The following is an 18,885-nucleotide window of genomic DNA, read 5'->3' on the forward strand; positions in this document are numbered from 1 at the left end:
GACAATACAATTAAAGTTTTTTGATTTTTTGATTTTTTTAAATCACATCACTTCTTTATATTTTTGGTATATTTAAAAAAAAATCAAAAAATTAACTTTTTATTTACTTTCCGAAATAGGCTGATATACATATCATTTAAATCAATAGTAAAAAAGCCATTAAATTGTAATAAATTTTTGAAAGAGAATTTCAATTCCTAGCATTCTAGATAAGTGGAATTACACGTGTTAATATATTTTTCATAAAATTTGTCATAAAATAAAATTATTCAGTAGGACTTCTCACTAATTTCCCTAATTATTGGAAATTTGGCACCTTTACTCGTATTAAAATAGGAATTTTTTTTTTCATGCCCCTAAATCTAATTTGTATTAGAACAAGAAGAAAAATAACAGCAGGAGGATTTGTCTTCGATTCTGAAACTAACGTAATAAAAAAATAAAATAATAAATTATATGAAACTAATAAATTTGCAAACTTTTATCACATTATTTTAGTAATGTTGTTCTAGATTCCCAAGTTCATTATTGCACATCACATCTGTAACTAAGGAAAAAATTATAAAATTTTCCACTGCAGGAGTCTGTAGCAACATTATTTAAAAAGAATAATGCTTGGGACTCCCTTTTGGGGTCACCCCCTCATCCCCTTTGTCACGTGGCAGGTGGTGATTGGAGGAGCAGGAAAAAAAAGAAAAAGAAAAAAAAAGGTAACCAATGAGAGAGAGAGGGGGTCAAAGGGGATGGGGGAAAAGGGGGATGAATCATTACTCATTTAAAAAATTAATGAAAACCAGACCCGTTCATTTTGTTGGTCCATATGCATATATCAAATTGATTTAATAATGTTAACTATATGATTTTATCATGTTTATCTTTTAAAAACTAAATTAGTCTCATTTCAAAATTATATTTATTGGTATTTTTTTTTTTAAAGACTTGAATTATTTCGTTACAATTGTTAAATTAATCTAATTGTTTGCATGCTCAGGGAGAGAATCCATTTTCTATTTACAATATGCTTAAAATGGTTTATTAATGATAAATAAAATTTGGATGATCTGTATGAATGAAAATGTCCTGAAATTTATTTCATCGCAACTATTTTTATTTTTATTTTGTTGCAAATCTCCATTTTAGCTTCCAAATTTTTTTGTCGCAAAAAAATAAAAAAATAAAAAAAAGCTTCACAATAATTATAGGAAGGCGTTCATGCACATACAAAATTAGTACAATGAGTGCTATAACATTTCAATAAAAGGACAGATTTATGAAATTATAAGCTCTCTTTAACAAAAGAAAAATCAAACAATTAAAGAGAACAAAGCATAGAGCCAAAATAACACTTATTTTAACTCAAAACTGTGACATAGGAACATACCTTCCCCATCTTAATTAGTTTTATTTTTGTGCTAATTATTTGTAAGCTTATTTATAAATGTATGCTAGTAATATATATAAAGATCATGCATACAATTATTAAGTACACCAATCTCTAATAAGGACGTTGTCCAATGTAGTTGCTTGGGAGATCATAGTTGCAGATCACAAACTACCAACCGTTGTTGGTACACTGAACCCTAGCTCACCCAAGACGGGTCAAGTTTCTCCATATCACCTAGGTATAATGCAAGCATTGTTTTTCTCCCAACACATGAGTTGGAGTTGTAGTTATAATAAGACTTCTCTCCTACCCAAAGATTCACTCCGTTGGTACCTGTAGCAAGGTTCTCCCCCATGAGGCCCACCAGAGTGGATGAGATTGCAATCACCCTTCCTCAAATTAGCATACCTTTGTGCATAGGCGGCAACGTTGTTGTCCCATGTCATAGGTCCAACACTCACTTGGGCACGAGCTGCATTGTGGGCATTGAGGTAGTCTTGTGGTGAGTTTTGGGCATAGGAGGGATGAACCAAGGCTAAGCTCAAGAGACATACAAAAGCTAATGAAAGCTTATGAAAGCTTTCACAACACCATCTTGGCTTTTGGTCTAGAATACAAAGATTTCACAAGTAATTGATGGGAAATGAGGCTTGTTTGAGGGGATATTTATAGGAAAATTTAACTTTGAATAGTATGTGGAAAAGAGAAACCATTAGCTATAGTCATCCAACTTCCCCCTAGACAGAAACCTTCTATTTTGAGATCGTGTGTGTATATGGTGATTTAAATTTTTATTCAGATTTCATGTAAAATTTCAAAAGTACCTCTATTGATTTTGAATGATATTGACATCAGGAACTAAGTGTAATAGATTTCATAATTTAGAGACCAAAATGAAATAATTAAAAAAATTGAAGATTAAATGCTAGGAACACATGTTGCGGGAAAATTATTCATTGCTCCTGGGGCATGCTGATATGGTATTCGAACTTGATTTTTATTGGTTGAGACATTGAAACCCACCATCTTTTTTGGTCTCTTTTTAGGAGACAACTGGACACCTGTTCTTCAATGAATGGTGTGGAGTAATATTCCAAGACCAACCAATAATCTGGTCTTGCAAATTCGGAGGGTCTAGGACAAAAATTGGGAATGCAGACTCAGCTATATTGCTCGGGGGATAAATGGATGTGCCAATCAAATAGCTAGGGAGGCGATTCAAGGGGATGCTCAGTTGAGAATAGTGGGGATGTCGTCATCAAGTCTGAAACAGCTTCTTGTTCAGGAGACGCATAATTAGAGAGTTTCTTAGTTTGTTCCATAGCTTAGGCCTTCATCTTATCAAAAAAATAACCGTCTCCATAGTGTGGGGTTCACATGATGTGGATACATATAGGACCCGCCCCATATGAGACATATGTGTCACATTCTGTGTTTGGTGTATGTACATCTAAACTCATTGTTTAACAAATTTATATTTTGAAAACCATTAGTATAATTAACCCATTTCTTCTCGATGCTAAACTCTACTTTTGATTTTTAATTTTATTTTAATATTGAGCATATCAAAGGAGATTAAGAAACTCCATAATAAATTTCCAATATGACATATTACTAATTTCAAAAGATTAATTAGTTATATAAATGAGATCACCATTTTGTGTTAGGAAATGGTCATGTATGGGTCATGGTCAATTGCATGAACCATAGGAAGTTAGAGTAGTTTTTTTTTTTTTTTTTAATTTTTAATATTCTAAAAAAAAAACAATTTAGAGAATTGACCTACTTTTCAAACTATTTAGAAAACTAACCTACTTTTTAAAATCGCATTTTGAAAATGAAATTTTAAATTGAAATTGCATCTTCAACATGCAATTTCACCCTGAAATCACATGTTGAAAATGCAATTTATGATGACATGGACTTCACTTTTTGAAATTATATTTTCAACATGCGATTTTAAGATTAATTTCAAAATTACATTTTTTAATTTTTTTTTGGATACATCTGAAAGTACATTTATACTTTCAAAATAATATGAAGTACATTAACCTTATCGTTTTCCATTAACCTACATATATAGTGAAAAAGACTTGTTTAAGAATATCAACCTTATCTGTGTCCAAAGGAATAATAATGTACTTGCTATTCTATTAAATGAGTCAGGATTGGATTTAATCTCAATCTTTGGTTATACCTTTTTGTTGATTATTTTCGTGATTCATTAAAATTACTTTAGACAAAAGTAAATGTCAATAGATAATAGTTATCTCTTCTAAATAGAGGGAGTGATGTACTCAAGTGAGATCATCACTGAGATAAATATGTATTGAAAATGAGAGGGTGATTTATGATCTGGAGTTGGGCCGAGGTAACGGCCGAGCAGGTTGAGAGCCCAACGGTGCATGGGGCCGAGATGATCGACTATCCGCCCAGAGATGGGCTGCCAGAACTTGGGCCACGCAGAACTTGGGCCGAGTGTGTGTCGCCCCAGACCGTATAGAAGCTGCTCGGCAAGGCAGTGCTAAGTTGGACCGAGCTGCTCGATCAGGCGATGGACAAAGCCAGACAAGCTGAGTGACCGGCGCCCGGAAAGGCGTGGTCAGCCGAGGTAACTGTTTGACCGGCAGGAAGGCCAACCACAAGGGGTGCCCGGGCTAGGCTCTGCCGAGATGCCGCCTAGCCCGGTCCTCCTTGGGTTTATCCAATGACGTGCTTGGGTATGAAGCATGGCACGGCAGTGGTAGAGCAGCCCGGCTGCCGAGCTCCTGCTGAGTAGGCAGGCAGTTGAGACTAGGTGATGATCGACAAGGTTTATGCTGACAGATGGGATAGCGGAGCCACGTGTCAGGAGATGACTGGGAGTGGATATGGGGCGCAGAGGGTATATAAGCATGTCTGCGCCCTCCATACGCGACACACGAACACTTTTGTAAGGAATTCTTACACTCAAACACCCTCCCCTTCTCTCTATCTGTCCTAAGGTGTGTGCTAACTTGATCGTCGGAGGGTTTTTCCGGCCACACACCGCCGGGTAGCTCACCATTCTTTGCGCGCAGGTGATCGGACATAAACGGAGCTCGGAAGAAAGGAGTACGAGCTTGCCGGAATATTTGCTCCCCGTACAATTGGCGCCGTCTGTGGGAAGCTTGACAGACAAAACCTTGTCTTTCAGGTTCATCTGATCGCCGTCCATGGCGAACAACGATGAGTTTCCATTGTCTGCCATAGATGGAGCTACCCCGGAGTTCACCCGAAGGAGAGAAGGCCCTCTTGCCATCCATCCAATGGCGGACTTGGGGACGCCCACCGGAGGACAGTCAGGAGACGCGCGGGATAAGCGCGGAAGAGGTCATGGACATTCACGGAGTCCAGACGGTCACCGGCGGAGGAGAGACTCACACGCCAGGTGACTGGAGAGTAAGTTGAGGGACCAAGATCCAGTCATCCGGCGAATGGCGGCGGAGATGGAGGACCTGAAGCGGCATGTCAAAGGGAAAGGTGTAGATGGAGTGGGAGACCACAGTGAGCGCACCCCATCCCGTCGTTCAGGCGGCCAGAGCCAGCGACGTACTCAGTCCATATCTATTACCAGAAGTTACCAGGCTGGTGACTCCGACGTGCATGCAGAAAAGTCTAGCGCGCAAGATAGTACCTACAAACCCTCACGTCCGGCAACGACGTCGAGGTATTCTTACTCCGCTCAGTCAGAGGATTTACGGGCAGTCTTAAAGGAGCGGGCTCGCCAGCGCGAAGCTCAGAGAATACCTGCTTTCCAGCGGCTTTCATACGGGGTTCACGCCAGCGAGGAGGTCGGAATGCCTCCACCCCGCCAAGCAGTGCCACTCTTTGAAGATATGGACTTGGCTAGGCTGAGTGCCACCCCTTTTTCCGTGGATATAGAAACAACACCGCTTCCGGCAGGCTTCCACCAGCCTAAGTTCACACTTTACGACGGAAAAACCGATCCATACATGCATGTGAGCCACTTCCGACAGGTTATGGCCGGACATAGGCGCAATGACGGACTTATGTGCCTAATCTTCCCGTCAAGTTTAGGCAAGCTGGGCTTAAAGTGGTTCGAGAGGTTGCCGGAAGGGAGCATACAACGGTGGCATCAGTTGGCCGAGGCGTTTGTTACACGCTTCAAAACCAACACAAAGACACCAAAGGAAGTCGATCATTTGCTAAGTGTCAAGATGGAACCGAGCGACACACTGAAGGTATACAACTCAAGGTACTGGGAAACCTTCAACGAGATCTTGGACTGCCCGGTCAACCTTGCAATCACGCAATACTAGCGTGGTCTCCCGGTCGGACATAGACTACGGGACTCGCTTACCATGTACCAGCCGACCTCCGTGGGCCAGCTCATGCAGCGCATCAATGAGCACATCCGAGTTGAGGATGATGCGTTAGCTTCTACCGTGAAGGCCACTCCGGCAGCAACAGACAAGAAGACAGCAGGCAAAGTGCACGCAGTTGGGCAAGAGTCCGGCCGCTCAAGTGACCGAGCAGAGGAATCAGACCATGGCTCGAATTGTAAAAACCGGGGTAGAGGACGTCGGAATGACCGGGATGACTACCCCCGAGATGATGTAGCGGACACAAACAGAAGGCTGAAGGCAAGAACTGGCATAACCACGGTCTTCAAGATTCCAATATATCGCATACTTAGTGAAATCTGAGACGAGGAGTATGTCCGGTTTCCTGCTAAGTTAGGCGATGGGCAAAAGGGCTACAATCCGCGGTATCGTTGTACGTTCCACCGGGAGAGAGGCCACCGAACTGAGGACTGTCTGCCTTTGAGGCAACACTTAGAAGAGCTGGTCACAGCCGGGCACCTGGACCTTTACATTGACGGCGGTGTGAAACCGAATCAGGCTCCGGTCGATCCCAGGGGACAGGATGACCGAGATGCACCACCACAGGGAGTTATTAATGTCATCCACGACATCGTGGAACCGGAGCGTGTTTGCGAACTCCGGGGCATGATAAAGAAGGCAGAACATATGAGGGAAGTTTTGTCGGTACAGCCTGCCATAAAAAGGGGGAAGACAGAAGAAAAGGATGTGATTAGTTTCACCTCAAGGGATTTAGAGCGTATCCAGACGCCGCGCAACGATGCCCTAGTAGTCACACTACGCGTCAAAGAATTTGATGTTAGACGGATCTTGATTGATCAGGGAAGCTCGGTCGAGATCATGTATTATGATGCGTTCAAACAGCTCAAACTCCGTGAGACAGACCTGGCTCCGGCTACTTCGCCACTGGTTGGATTCAACTCGTAACCGGAGTGGCCCTTGGGAAAGATTATCCTGCCGGTCAAAGCTGGATCCGTGGTCAAGCAAGTGGAGTTTTGGGTACTACAAGTGCCTTCGACGTACAACCTTATCCTTGGAAGGGGATGGCTTCACGCTATGCAAGCCGTAGTATCGACCTACCACCAGGTGATGAGATTCCCCTCGGTTATGGGGGCAATCGAGGAGATTTGGGGTGATCAGGTCATGTCCAAGCAGTGCTTCGTGGCGGTCAACGGGAGCCGAGCTGCCAAAGGATTTGTTCAAATGATTGAGGGACCGGAGGACCAGGGTGTCTTGGATGATGTGGGCACCAAGGCCGAAGACAAGGCAGTTGAGGAATTGGTTGAGGTGCGAATTGATACAGAACAGCCGGACAAGTTCTTCTTGCTCGGTTCAAGTCTCACGGCCGAAGAGAGGACCGCGATGGTTGAATTTTTGTTGACCAACATCGAAGTCTTCACGTGGTCGCCTTACGACATGCCTGGCCTCGACCCAAGTTTTATCTGCCATCACCTCAATGTTTTCCCTGGAGCAAAGCCAGTCATCCAGCGAACAAGGAGATCGGCACTGCATCACGCCGAGGTAGTTACAGAGGAGGTTAAGAACCTGCTTGAGGCACGAGCGATTCAGGAAGTGCACTACCCTCGGTGGATTTCCAACACAGTAGTGGTGCCCAAGAAGAATGGAAAGTGGCGAGTTTGTGTCGACTATAAGACAGTCAACCGAGCTTGTCCCAAAGACAGCTTCCCTTTGCCGCGCATTGACCAGCTAGTGGACTTAACGGCTGGACACAATAGGCTCAGTTTATTGGATGCCTACCGCGGCTATCATCAGATTGCCATGCACGGGCCTGACCGAGAGATCACCTCTTTCACGACTCCAAGGGGACTCTTCTGCTACCGAGTTATGCCTTTTGGTTTGAAGAACGCCGGGGCAACCTTTCAGAGGATTGTGACCAAAATGTTTGCTCCTTTGCTTGGCCGGACAATGGAGGCTTACATCGATGATATGGTGGTAAAGAGTCGACATTAAGCAAACCATTTGTCCGACTTAGCCGAGATGTTTGCCATTCTAAAGAAGCACAAGCTGCGCTTGAATACGTCAAAGTGTGCCTTTGGCGTGGGATCCGGAAAAATTTTGGGATTCTTAGTCACAAACCGAGGCATCGAAGCAGACCCTACTCAGATCAGAGCCATGCAAGAATTGAAGTAGACCAGCTCGGCTAAGGACATGCAACATCTGGCCGGGATGGCCGCCTCGCTTAATCGGTTTATAAGCCGGTCATCAGATCGCTGCCGCCCTTTCTTTCAAGCATTAAAGTCAAAGTTCTCGTGGGACGCAGAGTGTGACCGAGCTTTGGCCGAGCTCAAGGAATATCTGTCTACTCCGCCACTGCTGGTTACACCAAAGCCGGGAGAGGAACTTTACCTTTACTTTGCCGTCTCCCAGCACGCGGTCAGTGCGGTGCTAGTCCGCGCTGAAGGAATCAAGCACTTCCCAATTTTTTATGTCAGCAAGACCTCGCTGCCAGCTGAGACGAAATATTTGCCGCTGGAAAAGCTTGCGTTGGCATTAATGATGGCTTCGAGGAAGTTGGCACATTATTTTCACGCCCATACCATCATCGTACTGACCGAGTTTCCCCTCAAGGCCTTGTTTGAACGGGCGGACTTTTCAGGCCAAATTCTTAAGTGGGCGGTCTAGTTGGGCCAGTTTGATGTAAAGTTCCAGCCGCGCATTGCTATCAAAGCTTAGACTTTGGCCGACTTCGTTGCCGAGTTCTCATCTGGCACTCATCCGGTGTGCCCGGTCGATATTACCGTGGCAGATGATGAGGTGCACGCAATACCATCCGAGATGCAACGAGTAGGTGGGAGTAGCGACGCGGAGTTTGCGCGCACCAGTGAAACACCCTCAGTTTGCACGGTTTTACCACCCGGTGATGCGATGACGGAGTTAAGTATCACCGACCCATCCACTCTGTCCGGTCCTGCATCACTAAGGGGGGAAGAAATTGAACCACACAGCTCAGGACCTGCGGCCGGCGTAACACCGCAACTTGATGATTCGCCTACGGACTTGAGCATTGCAGATCGACTTGCTGAGTCTGGTGCCGAATCATCAAGGGGGGAAGGAAGGGACCCACACAGCTCAGAACCTGCGGCCGGCTTAACACCGCAACCTGATGATTCGCCCACGGACTTGAGCATTATAGAACAACTTGCTGAGTCTGGTGCCGAATCATCAAGGGGGGAAGGAAGGGACCCACACAGCTCAGAACCTGCGGCCGGCTTAACACCGCAACCTGATGATTCGCCCACGGACTTGAGCATTATAGAACAACTTGTCGAGTCCGGTGCCGAATCACCTAGGGGGACTGAATTGGAACCGGTCAACACAGCACTTGAAACCGCGCAGCCGAGCAGTGGTGATCCCACTGCCCTTCGTAACTCTCAAGACCCATCAGACTGCTGGAAGCTTTTTGTGGGGGAAATGTGGAAGCTTTTTGTTGATGGAGCGTCCAACCGTCATGGTGCCAGCCTAGGTATGGTTCTTATCACCCCGGATGGCCTAACCATTGAACATTCTATCACGCTTGGCTTCCCAGCATCTAACAACGAGGCTGAGTACGAGGTACTTCTCACCGGGCTCAAGAGCGCAATTCAAATGAAGGTTGCCGAGCTCCTGGTGTACAGTGATTCCCAGCTTGTTGTTAACCAAGTCTCTGGGATTTATGAAGCAAAGGAAGACAGGATGGCGAAGTACCAAGCTCTGGTCCGGGAACATATCAAGCAATTTGAGGCAATCAGAGTCCAACAGATTGGCCGGGAAGAAAACAGCCGAGCTGATGAACTGGCCGGCCTCGCTTCCATGGTAGATAGTACATCTCCAAACCCCCTGTTGATTGACTTTCTTCCGCGGCCAAGCATTAAAGACGCCGGGCAGACGGATGTACTCTGCGCCGCGTTAGGTCCTTCCTGGATGGACCCCTTGATCTTGTTCCTCAGAGACCGGACTCTTCCAACCGACAAGAAAGAAGCACACAAAATCCGGGTGAAGTCAGAGCGGTTTTGGCTCTCTCCATCTGGCGCGTTGTATAAGAAGTCCTTCACTGGTCCTTATCTAAAGTGCGTGCACCCGAATAGTGTGGAGGCCTTTTTGTATGAAATTCACGAAGGCATTTGTGGCAGCCACATAGGGGGCAAGTCCTTGGCCTACCGAGCTATTTCGCAGGGATACTGGTGGCCGTGCATACAGGCCGACGCACAAAAGTACGTCCGCAAGTGCGAAAAATGCCAGAAATTCGCCCATCAGATCCATCAGCCTGCTAGGGAACTTCTTCCCCTCACCAGTCCTTGGCCCTTCGCCATGTGGGGGCTAGATATAGTGGGACCACTGCCAACAGCACCGGGCAACCGAAAATTCTTTATTGCGGCCACAGATTACTTCACGAAATGGGTTGAAGCTGAGCCCTTGGCAACCATCAAAGAGAAAGACGTGAAGCGGTTTGTCTGGCAGAACGTGGTCACACGGTTTGGCGTCCCCAAGATTTTGATCTCTGACAACGGCACCCAGTTTGATGGTCGCCTATTCGGAGGATTTTGTGAAGATTTGAAGATAGAATTCTACAACTCCACCCCGGCTTACCCGCAGTCCAATGGTCAAGCCGAGGCATCAAACAAGACTATACTGGATGGGTTGAAGAAACGGCTGGAGAAGGCAAAGGGAAAATGGGCCAAGGAATTACCCAACGTCCTTTGGGCTTACCGAACAACCCCGCGACGATCTACCGGGGAAACTCCATATGCATTGGCTTATGGCATGGAGGCGGTCATACCCCTGGAAGTTGGCATGCCCACCCTAAGAAGCGAGAGTTTCGAGCCCGAACTGAATGCCGAGGCTATTGCCTTGGAGTTGGACCTAGTAGAAGAGCGTCGGGAGAAGGCCCTCATCCATGTGGCCGCCTACCAACAAGAGCTCTCCAAGAAATACAACAAGACTGTGCACCCCAGACCATTCAAAGTTGGTGATTGGGTTTTGAGGAAGGTTATGGGCAACACACTGGTGCCAGGAGAAGGCAAACTAGGGGCAAATTGGGAAGGACCCTACAAAATCACCGGTCTGGCGGGCAAGGGGGCTTACCACTTGGAGGATTTAGAGGGAAGAGCAATACCCCGGCCATGGAATGCGGCCAAATTGAAATTGTATTATTTTTAAGCTTTTGCTTTATTTTCATGTGCAAAGAAATTTTTTGGCTTGCACTACAGCATGTACTTCTTTTTGTCAATTTATAGAAATAATTTTGCTTTAGCACTTGGACTGTTGTTTTAATATTAAGGACCGAGATGATGTACTCCGGTTGAAAGAGTTGGTGTTTTGTCCAACTTCGGATTCCCAACCGAGATGATGTACTCCGGTTGGAAGAGTTGGTGTTTTGTCCAACTTCAGATTCCCCACCGAGATAATGTACTCCGGTTGGAAGAGTTGGTGTTTTGTCCAACTTCGGATTCCCAACCGAGATGACATACTCCGGTTGGAAGAGTTGGTGTTTTGGCCAACTTCGGATTCCCAACCGAGATGACGTACTCCGGTTGGAAGAGTTGGTGTTTTGGCCAACTTGGGATTTCCAACCGAGATGATCTAATCCGGTTGGAAGTGTTGATGATTTGTTCAACTTTGTTATTACCAACCGGTATGGTTATTTCGGTTTATAAATTTGTTGTTTTGTTCTGCTTAAGTACTTCAACCGAGTTATGAATTCCGGTCGACGAGATGTTTTGTTCAAACAATGATTTATACCGAGATGCTTTGCTGAAAATGAAATTGATAGCAACCACGCAAACACTTGGCAAAATTTGGCTTTTTCATTGATAAGAAAATCAATACAAAAGGTGGGGACATAGCTCGGTTACATCAAAAGCGTTGAAAGAAAAAATACAAAAAAGAAAAGAAAACTAAACTAAGGGGGAGAGATTGGTAAACTCGTCCTCGCCAGCATCAAGGCTGATGGTTGGACTTGCGTCTTGGGCACCACCGGGCTCAGCATTGCCGGGCTGCTCTTGCACCTCGGCCTCCTCTGCCTCAGAATCTGTCTCACCGTCTCCCTCTTCAAGTCCTTCCTCGGCCTCAGGTTGCAAAGTGCTGAAGACGTCGTTTGCATAAAGCACGAGGTAGACCGGTAGCGAAGCTGGAGGAGGGTTGGCAAATACGTCGGTGTCAGAGCCCTGGCCGAGGTGTTCACAGGCGGACTTCCAGCCAGCCTTGAAGTAGATGTCTTGTGTTGCAAAGACTTGCTTCTTGTAGCTCTGTTTGGCCTCGTTAAAACCGGCGTTGTTGGCAGCCCGGCAAGCTTTCTTCTTCGACTTTTTCAGGGTGTCCACCTCGGTCTGGAGCTCATCCCGTTTTTTCTCGGCCGCATCCAGCTGACCGAGCAGTCTGTTATTATCGGCGTTGGCCATCTCAAGGGAAGACTTAGCCCGGCCGAGCTCGGCTTAAAGGCTCTCGACCTGGCTGGCTATGTCGTTGGCCTTTTGCCGAAGTCTGTGGATGCGCTCAAAAACCAGGTGCTGTTTTTGAATGGCCTGCAAAAAGCAAAGTTGATTAGAAACGGAACCGGACAAACACTTGTGAAATTTTCAGAGGAACATTTACTTACCCTAGCCATGGACTTCACTGATGATTTGACCAACCGAGTGTCAGGGACGTGGTCGCTGCTGACCACGTCGCTCGGTAGTAGAAGAGCTTTGGACAGATCGAAGGCGAGCAGATGCTCTTTGTCAGCCTTGATCGAAGCCGTTGCTGGGATGTCTTGACCCCGGTGTTTCAACTGTGGACGCCAGGCCGGCACTGGGACGGGGGCGTCAGATGGATGCTCGGTAGTGAGCTCGGCGACTAGCTCGGTGGATGGGTCTACCCGAGCTCTTTTACCGGCACGTCGTGCAGAGGGTTCTCGGCTGGATTGCTTGGTCGCTTGAGAGGCAAGGGCGACCACAGCGCCACTGGATTGACCGGCGGCTGGCGAGCGAACTACAACGCTCGGCAGCTCGGCGGATGTGGCGGTGAGCAGGTTCTTGATTTTGCTGCGCTTGGCCATTTCTTGTTCCTCGGTCAGGCGAATGAGGGGAACGTCTGGCAGAGTAAGATCCGGTGGAGGTGTTGGAGCTCGGAGGAAGTCAGTAACTTTACTCCGACGGGGAGCGGAGTATCTGTATGTGGGACTGTAGTCGAGCAATTGATTGCAATCTCGGTCGCGGTAGCAAAGCGCGGTCCTGATTGCCTCTACGTTGGGGAAATTATAGTTGGCTTGTAAGGCTTGGATGACTGCAAAAGAAACAAGGAAGAGAATGATTAAGGTACAGAATCATCAAGAAAGTGTATTAACCGAGATAATTTGTGCGGCCTACATGTGCTCCCAAAATTTTTGCTAATCATCCAGCCCGGTACCTCGGCTGTCTCGTAATTACCAGACACCCAGAAGAAATCATCGTCATTAAGGTCCTTGTCTGGTGTGCCGGTCACGATTTTTTCTCTGCCCGGCCTAATCTTGAGATAATAGGAGAGACCGTCGCCGGTGTGGCCTAGGGTGTATTGGCGCAGGATCTCGGCTAAACCTAGGCTAATGCCTAACCGGTTGTTTAACTCGTGCACGCCGTTTATTATCCGATAAGTGTTGGTAGACACTTGGGTGGGTGCTAGCCCGGTTCGGTGTAGGAACTCGGTGATGAGCGGGTTCAGAGGGAAGCGGAGTCCTCCTTCGACGACCGACAGCACGGTGAAGGGGCATTGTTCTGTTCTACCCCAAGGCGTGGTCTCTTCTTCTGCGAGCTTCAGGTGAACATCGGCCGGGACGCCGTACTCATCCCTGAACGCAGCTAGCGCGGCAGGAGTATCCACTAGGAAGCGGAATTTCCCCATTTGTGGCCGGCTTAGTATATCCCGGCTGAGGGGTTTGGCACTTTGGTATTTGGTTGTTGCTCGGTCCTGAGAGCCTCAGGAATGACAGTGGTTCCCTTGGACTCTGCAGGAAAAAGGATGGCAAGTGTAAGTGTGAGCGCGGTCACGTAAAAGGAGCTGGACTTTAGCTCGGTCATGAGGAGTGCCAAACCACCTCGGTTATCTATTCTAACTAAGGAGCCCGGTCGCCCAAGCAGACCAGATATTAGCCCGGTTGAGCGACCAAGTCCTTTTGTTATCTCGGTTTTTTCTGGGGTTGAGACAAACGTGTTATTTGCTCGGTTAGGTTGGTTTTTTGGATCAAAGGAAGACCAGAAGCCCGGTTCGCCCCAGTTCTTCAGTGTTCTTCAGGAAGATGAAGAACACCAAGAACAGTGGGAGGTTTGGGACGGTTTCTATGGCCTATGCCCTAAGAGCTACGTTTTTGTACCCTAATGTGTGTAATATGAAAGAAAATAGCAACTCAAGAGGGATCGAAGGTCTTACCTGTGAAGGGCAGGAGCTGTTCTTCCAATCACGAAGAATGGCAGTCGAGGCAATTGAGAGGAAAAGGCTTGAGCTCTGAAGCGTCTGATAGAATAGAAGCAGTAGGAAGAAATGGTGTAAGGGGGGTCTTGTTTATGTAAGCACGAGAGGCCGCCCAAATTCAAATTCTGGAAAAAACGGCGGGTTAGCTGCTCGATGATCAATGGTAGCCCGCCACGTGTCCCCATTTATGGCGACGTCAGGACTGAAGCGACGGGTTGAAGAGTCGAAGAGCCAACCGAGTTACTTCTGAAGAAGAGGACGTCGGCCGAGGCGTATAACCGGGCAAGTTTACAGACAATTATGTTAACTAGCCCGGTCGCCCTTTGGCATCTTGAAGACCGGAGAAGTGTTATCTCGGTCGAAGTGAGTAATCCCAGTCACGCTCTCGCGGACGGAATTAAGGGCCAATTGAGAGGGTGATTTATGATCTGGAGTTGGGCCGAGGTAACGGCCGAGCAGGTTGAGAGCCCAACGGTGCATGGGGCCGAGATGATAGACTATCCGCCCAGAGATGGGCTGCCAGAACTTGGGCCGAGTGTGTGTCGCTCCAGACCGTATAGAAGCTGCTCGGCAAGGCAGTGCTCGGTTGGACCGAGCTGCTTGATCAGGCGATGGACAAAGCCAGACAAGCTGAGTGACCGGCGCCCGGAAAGGCGTGGTCAGCCGAGATAACTGTTTGACCGGCAAGAAGGCCGACCACAAGGGGTGCCCGGGCTAGGCTCTGCCGAGATGCCGCCTAGCCCGGTCCTCCTTGGGTTTATCCAGTGAGGTGCTTGGGTATGAAGCACGGCACGGCAGTGGTAGAGCAGCCCGGCCGCTGAGCTCCTGCTGAGTAGGCAGGCAGTTGAGATTAGGTGATGATCGACAAGATTTATGCTGACAGATCGGATAGCGGAGCCACGTGTCAGGAGATGACTGGGAGTGGATATGGGGCGCAGAGGGTATATAAGCATGTCTGCGCCCCCCATACGCGACACACAAACACTTTTGTAAGGAATTCTTACACTCAAACACCCTCCCCTTCTCTCTATCTGTCCTAAGGTGTGTGCTAATTTGATCATCGGAGGGTTTTTCCGGCCACACACCGCCGGGTAGCTCACCATTCTTTGCGCGCAGGTGATCGGACATAAACGGAGCTCGGAAGAAAGGAGTACGGGCTTGCCGGAATATTTGCTCCCCGTACAGAAAATAATTATGTAAGTAATGTAAATAAATAAGGTTATAAATTTCAAAATATAATTTTGAAATCCGCCTCCTCTTATATAAATAGGCAACCTTACCTTCAATAATTGACAAATAAATTCTTACCCTTAAAAGTTTCATTTGGAAAGTTGACTATTTTAACAGGTTATTTTAATTTTTTACTATTTTACTAGGTTAAAGTATTTATATTTGAGAAGAAGGTTAAATTTTTTTATAGTTGAATGCGATATTTGTGAGAAAAAGTTAAATGATTATGAATTTGATGTGACAATTTATTTTATTGATTACTTTTTACCTATTTTATCCTTCATAAATTTTAGAGAAAAAAAAATCAATTTTTAACTTCCCAAAAGTCTTCTTACTACCTTTAACTAACTTCTCTAACTTTGCCGAACTCCATAAATATCATACATATTAGTCTCTGTAGGAGAGGGTTCAAGAAAGGAGTTGGAAATTTCGAAGATCGAATTCTCTAGAATATGATGAGAGGCTTAGATTCTTCAATAATCTCAACTTAGGAACACAACAACAATGGAGATGATGGAGATAAGAGATTGGGTGAAGAAGAAGGCAAAATAGCTAGAGAGAGAATAATGGCAAGGCTCTCCTAGGGATCTCCCACTTTCACTCTCAAGGTTGATAATGGAGATGGGAAATTAGTTCTTTCCCAAGAGTCATCTCTCCAAAAATTCATCCCTTGTAAAGCTATGGGTGGGTGCTATTTATAGGCACCTCATGATGTAGGATGGAGCCCATGTGCAAGGCACATGGGGGATATTCTCTCTAACCACCTTGTCCGAGGAGGTGACCTCTCCGAGGAGGTAACTTCTCCGAGGATGAGAAAACCCCGAAGAGGAGATCACTCCCTCGGCGAACCCTTCTTCTTAGCCACACCTAACCAATGATCCCCAATCATCCCAAAGGGTCAGGGGTAGTCCCAGAGGACGTCCTGCCGCAAAAATATTGCCGAGTCTCATGGACCCCCCGGGGTCGTGCCACCTCGACCCGGGTATAGGCTAGTTTAACCGAAGAGTGAATTTATCTCCACTCACCGTCCTTGGGATCGGGTCCTTTGTTCGAACTCCATTACGCCCATGGTTCTGGTGCGTAGATCCCGGAAAGCTCCGAGCCCGTAAGTGTTCTGGGACTCATTAACGGAGCGACTTCTAGATTGCGTCTGAATCCGTTCGAAGCCAAGTACTTCGGATCTCTAGATTCGTGGATCCGAATCCTTTCGAGTCCGAGTGCCTCGGATCTCTAGGCTTGCTTAATACCCTTTCGAGTTCGGGCCCGAGTAAGTCTCTAGGTTCGTGGATCCGAACCCTTTCGAGGCTTAGAGCGATTCAATCCGTTTGATGGCGATAAATCTGGGCCCACCGATTCTTGGACTTGCAATAAATTCGGGCCCACTAATCTTGGGTTATTGAGCCTAAATAATTTAGTGGGCTTAAATTAGCTCCTCTTACATTTGCCCCTTGCGTGTATGAGAAATTGTAATTTTCTCGGACATGCATAATTTCACCTTATCAGCCATGCTTCACATTATGTCTTCGAGAATATTTGGCCTTGATAAAATCTATGGATAAAAAACTGAGGACTCACTGTAAATTACGGATAAAATTGACAACTAATAAAAAAATAAATAAATAATATATATTTTTTTTTTTTACAAGACAAGGCCACATATTTTTTATTTATTTTATTTTTTTTTTTTGAGTACAGCAGGATCACTTTTTCTCCAAGCCAAAGATAATAAAAAAAAAACAAAGCACTCACTTTTTTTTTTATTATTAAAAGGTAAGGCTCAAACAATTTTTTTTTTTTTTTTTTTTTTTTGAGTACAGCAGGATCACTTTTTCTCCAAGCCAAAGATAAAAAAAAAAAAACAAAGCACTCACTTTTTATTATTATTATTAAAAGGTAAGGCTCAAACATTTTTTTTTTATATTATTTTTTTTTTTGGATGAGGACAAAAGTCCTAATTTTCTTCTCTTTTGGCAAGATGTATTTTGTCAGGCACATACTCTCTCTCTCTCTCAACCGAGAGACCAAGCTGCTTCTTCTTCATGAAAGTTCTGGTTCTACAATAACAGGGGCCGACCCCAGCTGCTTCCATTTACGACATTTTCTTCTTTTTTTTTTTTTTTTGTGCTTCATCTTCCTTACCTCACTAATTTTTTTTTTTTTTTTTTTTTTTTTGCAGTTTGCACCTTGTGCAGCTCCAAGCCCCCTCGTTATCGGTATTTCGTCTTGGTTTAATAACGCAGCTTCTGAGCTTTGGATACACCAGATCTCGGTCCTGCTTCGCCGGCGACCACTTGTAACTTTACCACCGTCTTCAGCCATGATCTGGCCAATGCCGACCACGCCCGCCCTTTCAACGCGGCGTCGGTCAGCCCAACTACTCCGTCGCTTGCACACCACCTGCTGCCGTAGCTTCATCGTAACACCAACCTTTCTAGTGTTTTCCAATACACCGTCGCTCAAAATATTATCTGCAGATCTACCCATTCCATGCGAGAACCAGATGTGGATCTGTCCTGTGCGCGCCACCAGCCACCTCGCGCAGCCTGTGTGCTTTTCATCTGTCACTTGTAGCCTCGCTACCACTTCCAGTCGCGCCTGGCCAGCGGCGACCACGCCGCCCACTCAACGCGGCGTCGGTTTGCCCCGCTGCTCTCCTTCCACACTAAAATGGTGAATCAACAACAAATAATGACTCGGCCACGGATCCTCGAAGCTGTGTCTTTAACGGTAGTCATTCTAATAGCCGCTCACGTCTTGGCTCTGGCTTATTGGATTTACAGCTTGGCTACTGAGAAGCAGCCTCAGAGAAAAAAAAAAAAAAAAGGAACACCAGATCCAGTTCAATTTATATTAACAGAGAAGGGAATCTTCAATTCAACAGTAGTTTTGATGGTATAAATATATTCTTGGAACCTATATTCTTGGCTTTGCTTTACACTCACTGGTTCCAGCTCCAATCACTGTTGATTTCGACGGTTCCAACGCACACCACACACGTTCGCCCTCTCAACGCAACGTGTGTGGTTGCTGACTCTTCTGTGGTACCAGCGTTGCTTCCGGCTTCAACTTGTCCGACGCCGACCACGCACGTTCGCCCACTCAACGCAACGTGTGTGGTCCTGCCAAGTCTAGCCCAATCTTGTTGATTACAGTTTGTAAAGCCTCTCTGATTTCAGCTTAAATTTCCAGTATCGGCTTCGGACTTCATCTCTCTAACTGCCCAAATTTGTAAGTATGAAATTCGGCCCCCTCTTCCGAATGTAAATATATTTAAATATATATAAATATATTTTTGTGGCAAATGAAGGATTGGTGTTGCTACTGAAAATTTTGTTAGACTTGCTCGTCTTGAAATTTGTAGAGTAAATAAATGTTGTTGCAAAATAAATCCGAGGAAATAAGTCTCTCATATTGTATATATATCTTCTTGTCGGATAATTGATTGTTGCGGCTCCAAGAATAGTAAAACCCGATATTGAGCTTTAT

General features: G+C 46.0%; 1 pseudogene; it reads right to left on the reverse strand.

Moving 5' to 3' along the window:
• Positions 1-1,401: 1,401 nt before the first annotated feature.
• On the reverse strand, positions 1,402-17,883 carry LOC145813142 (pathogenesis-related leaf protein 6-like; annotated as a pseudogene).
• Positions 17,884-18,885: the final 1,002 nt, after the last annotated feature.

The sequence above is a fragment of the Camellia sinensis genome, chromosome 2, assembly GCF_055761805.1.
Source record: "Camellia sinensis isolate YWXY chromosome 2, ASM5576180v1, whole genome shotgun sequence".
In the NCBI taxonomy this organism is placed as follows: Eukaryota; Viridiplantae; Streptophyta; class Magnoliopsida; order Ericales; family Theaceae; genus Camellia; species Camellia sinensis.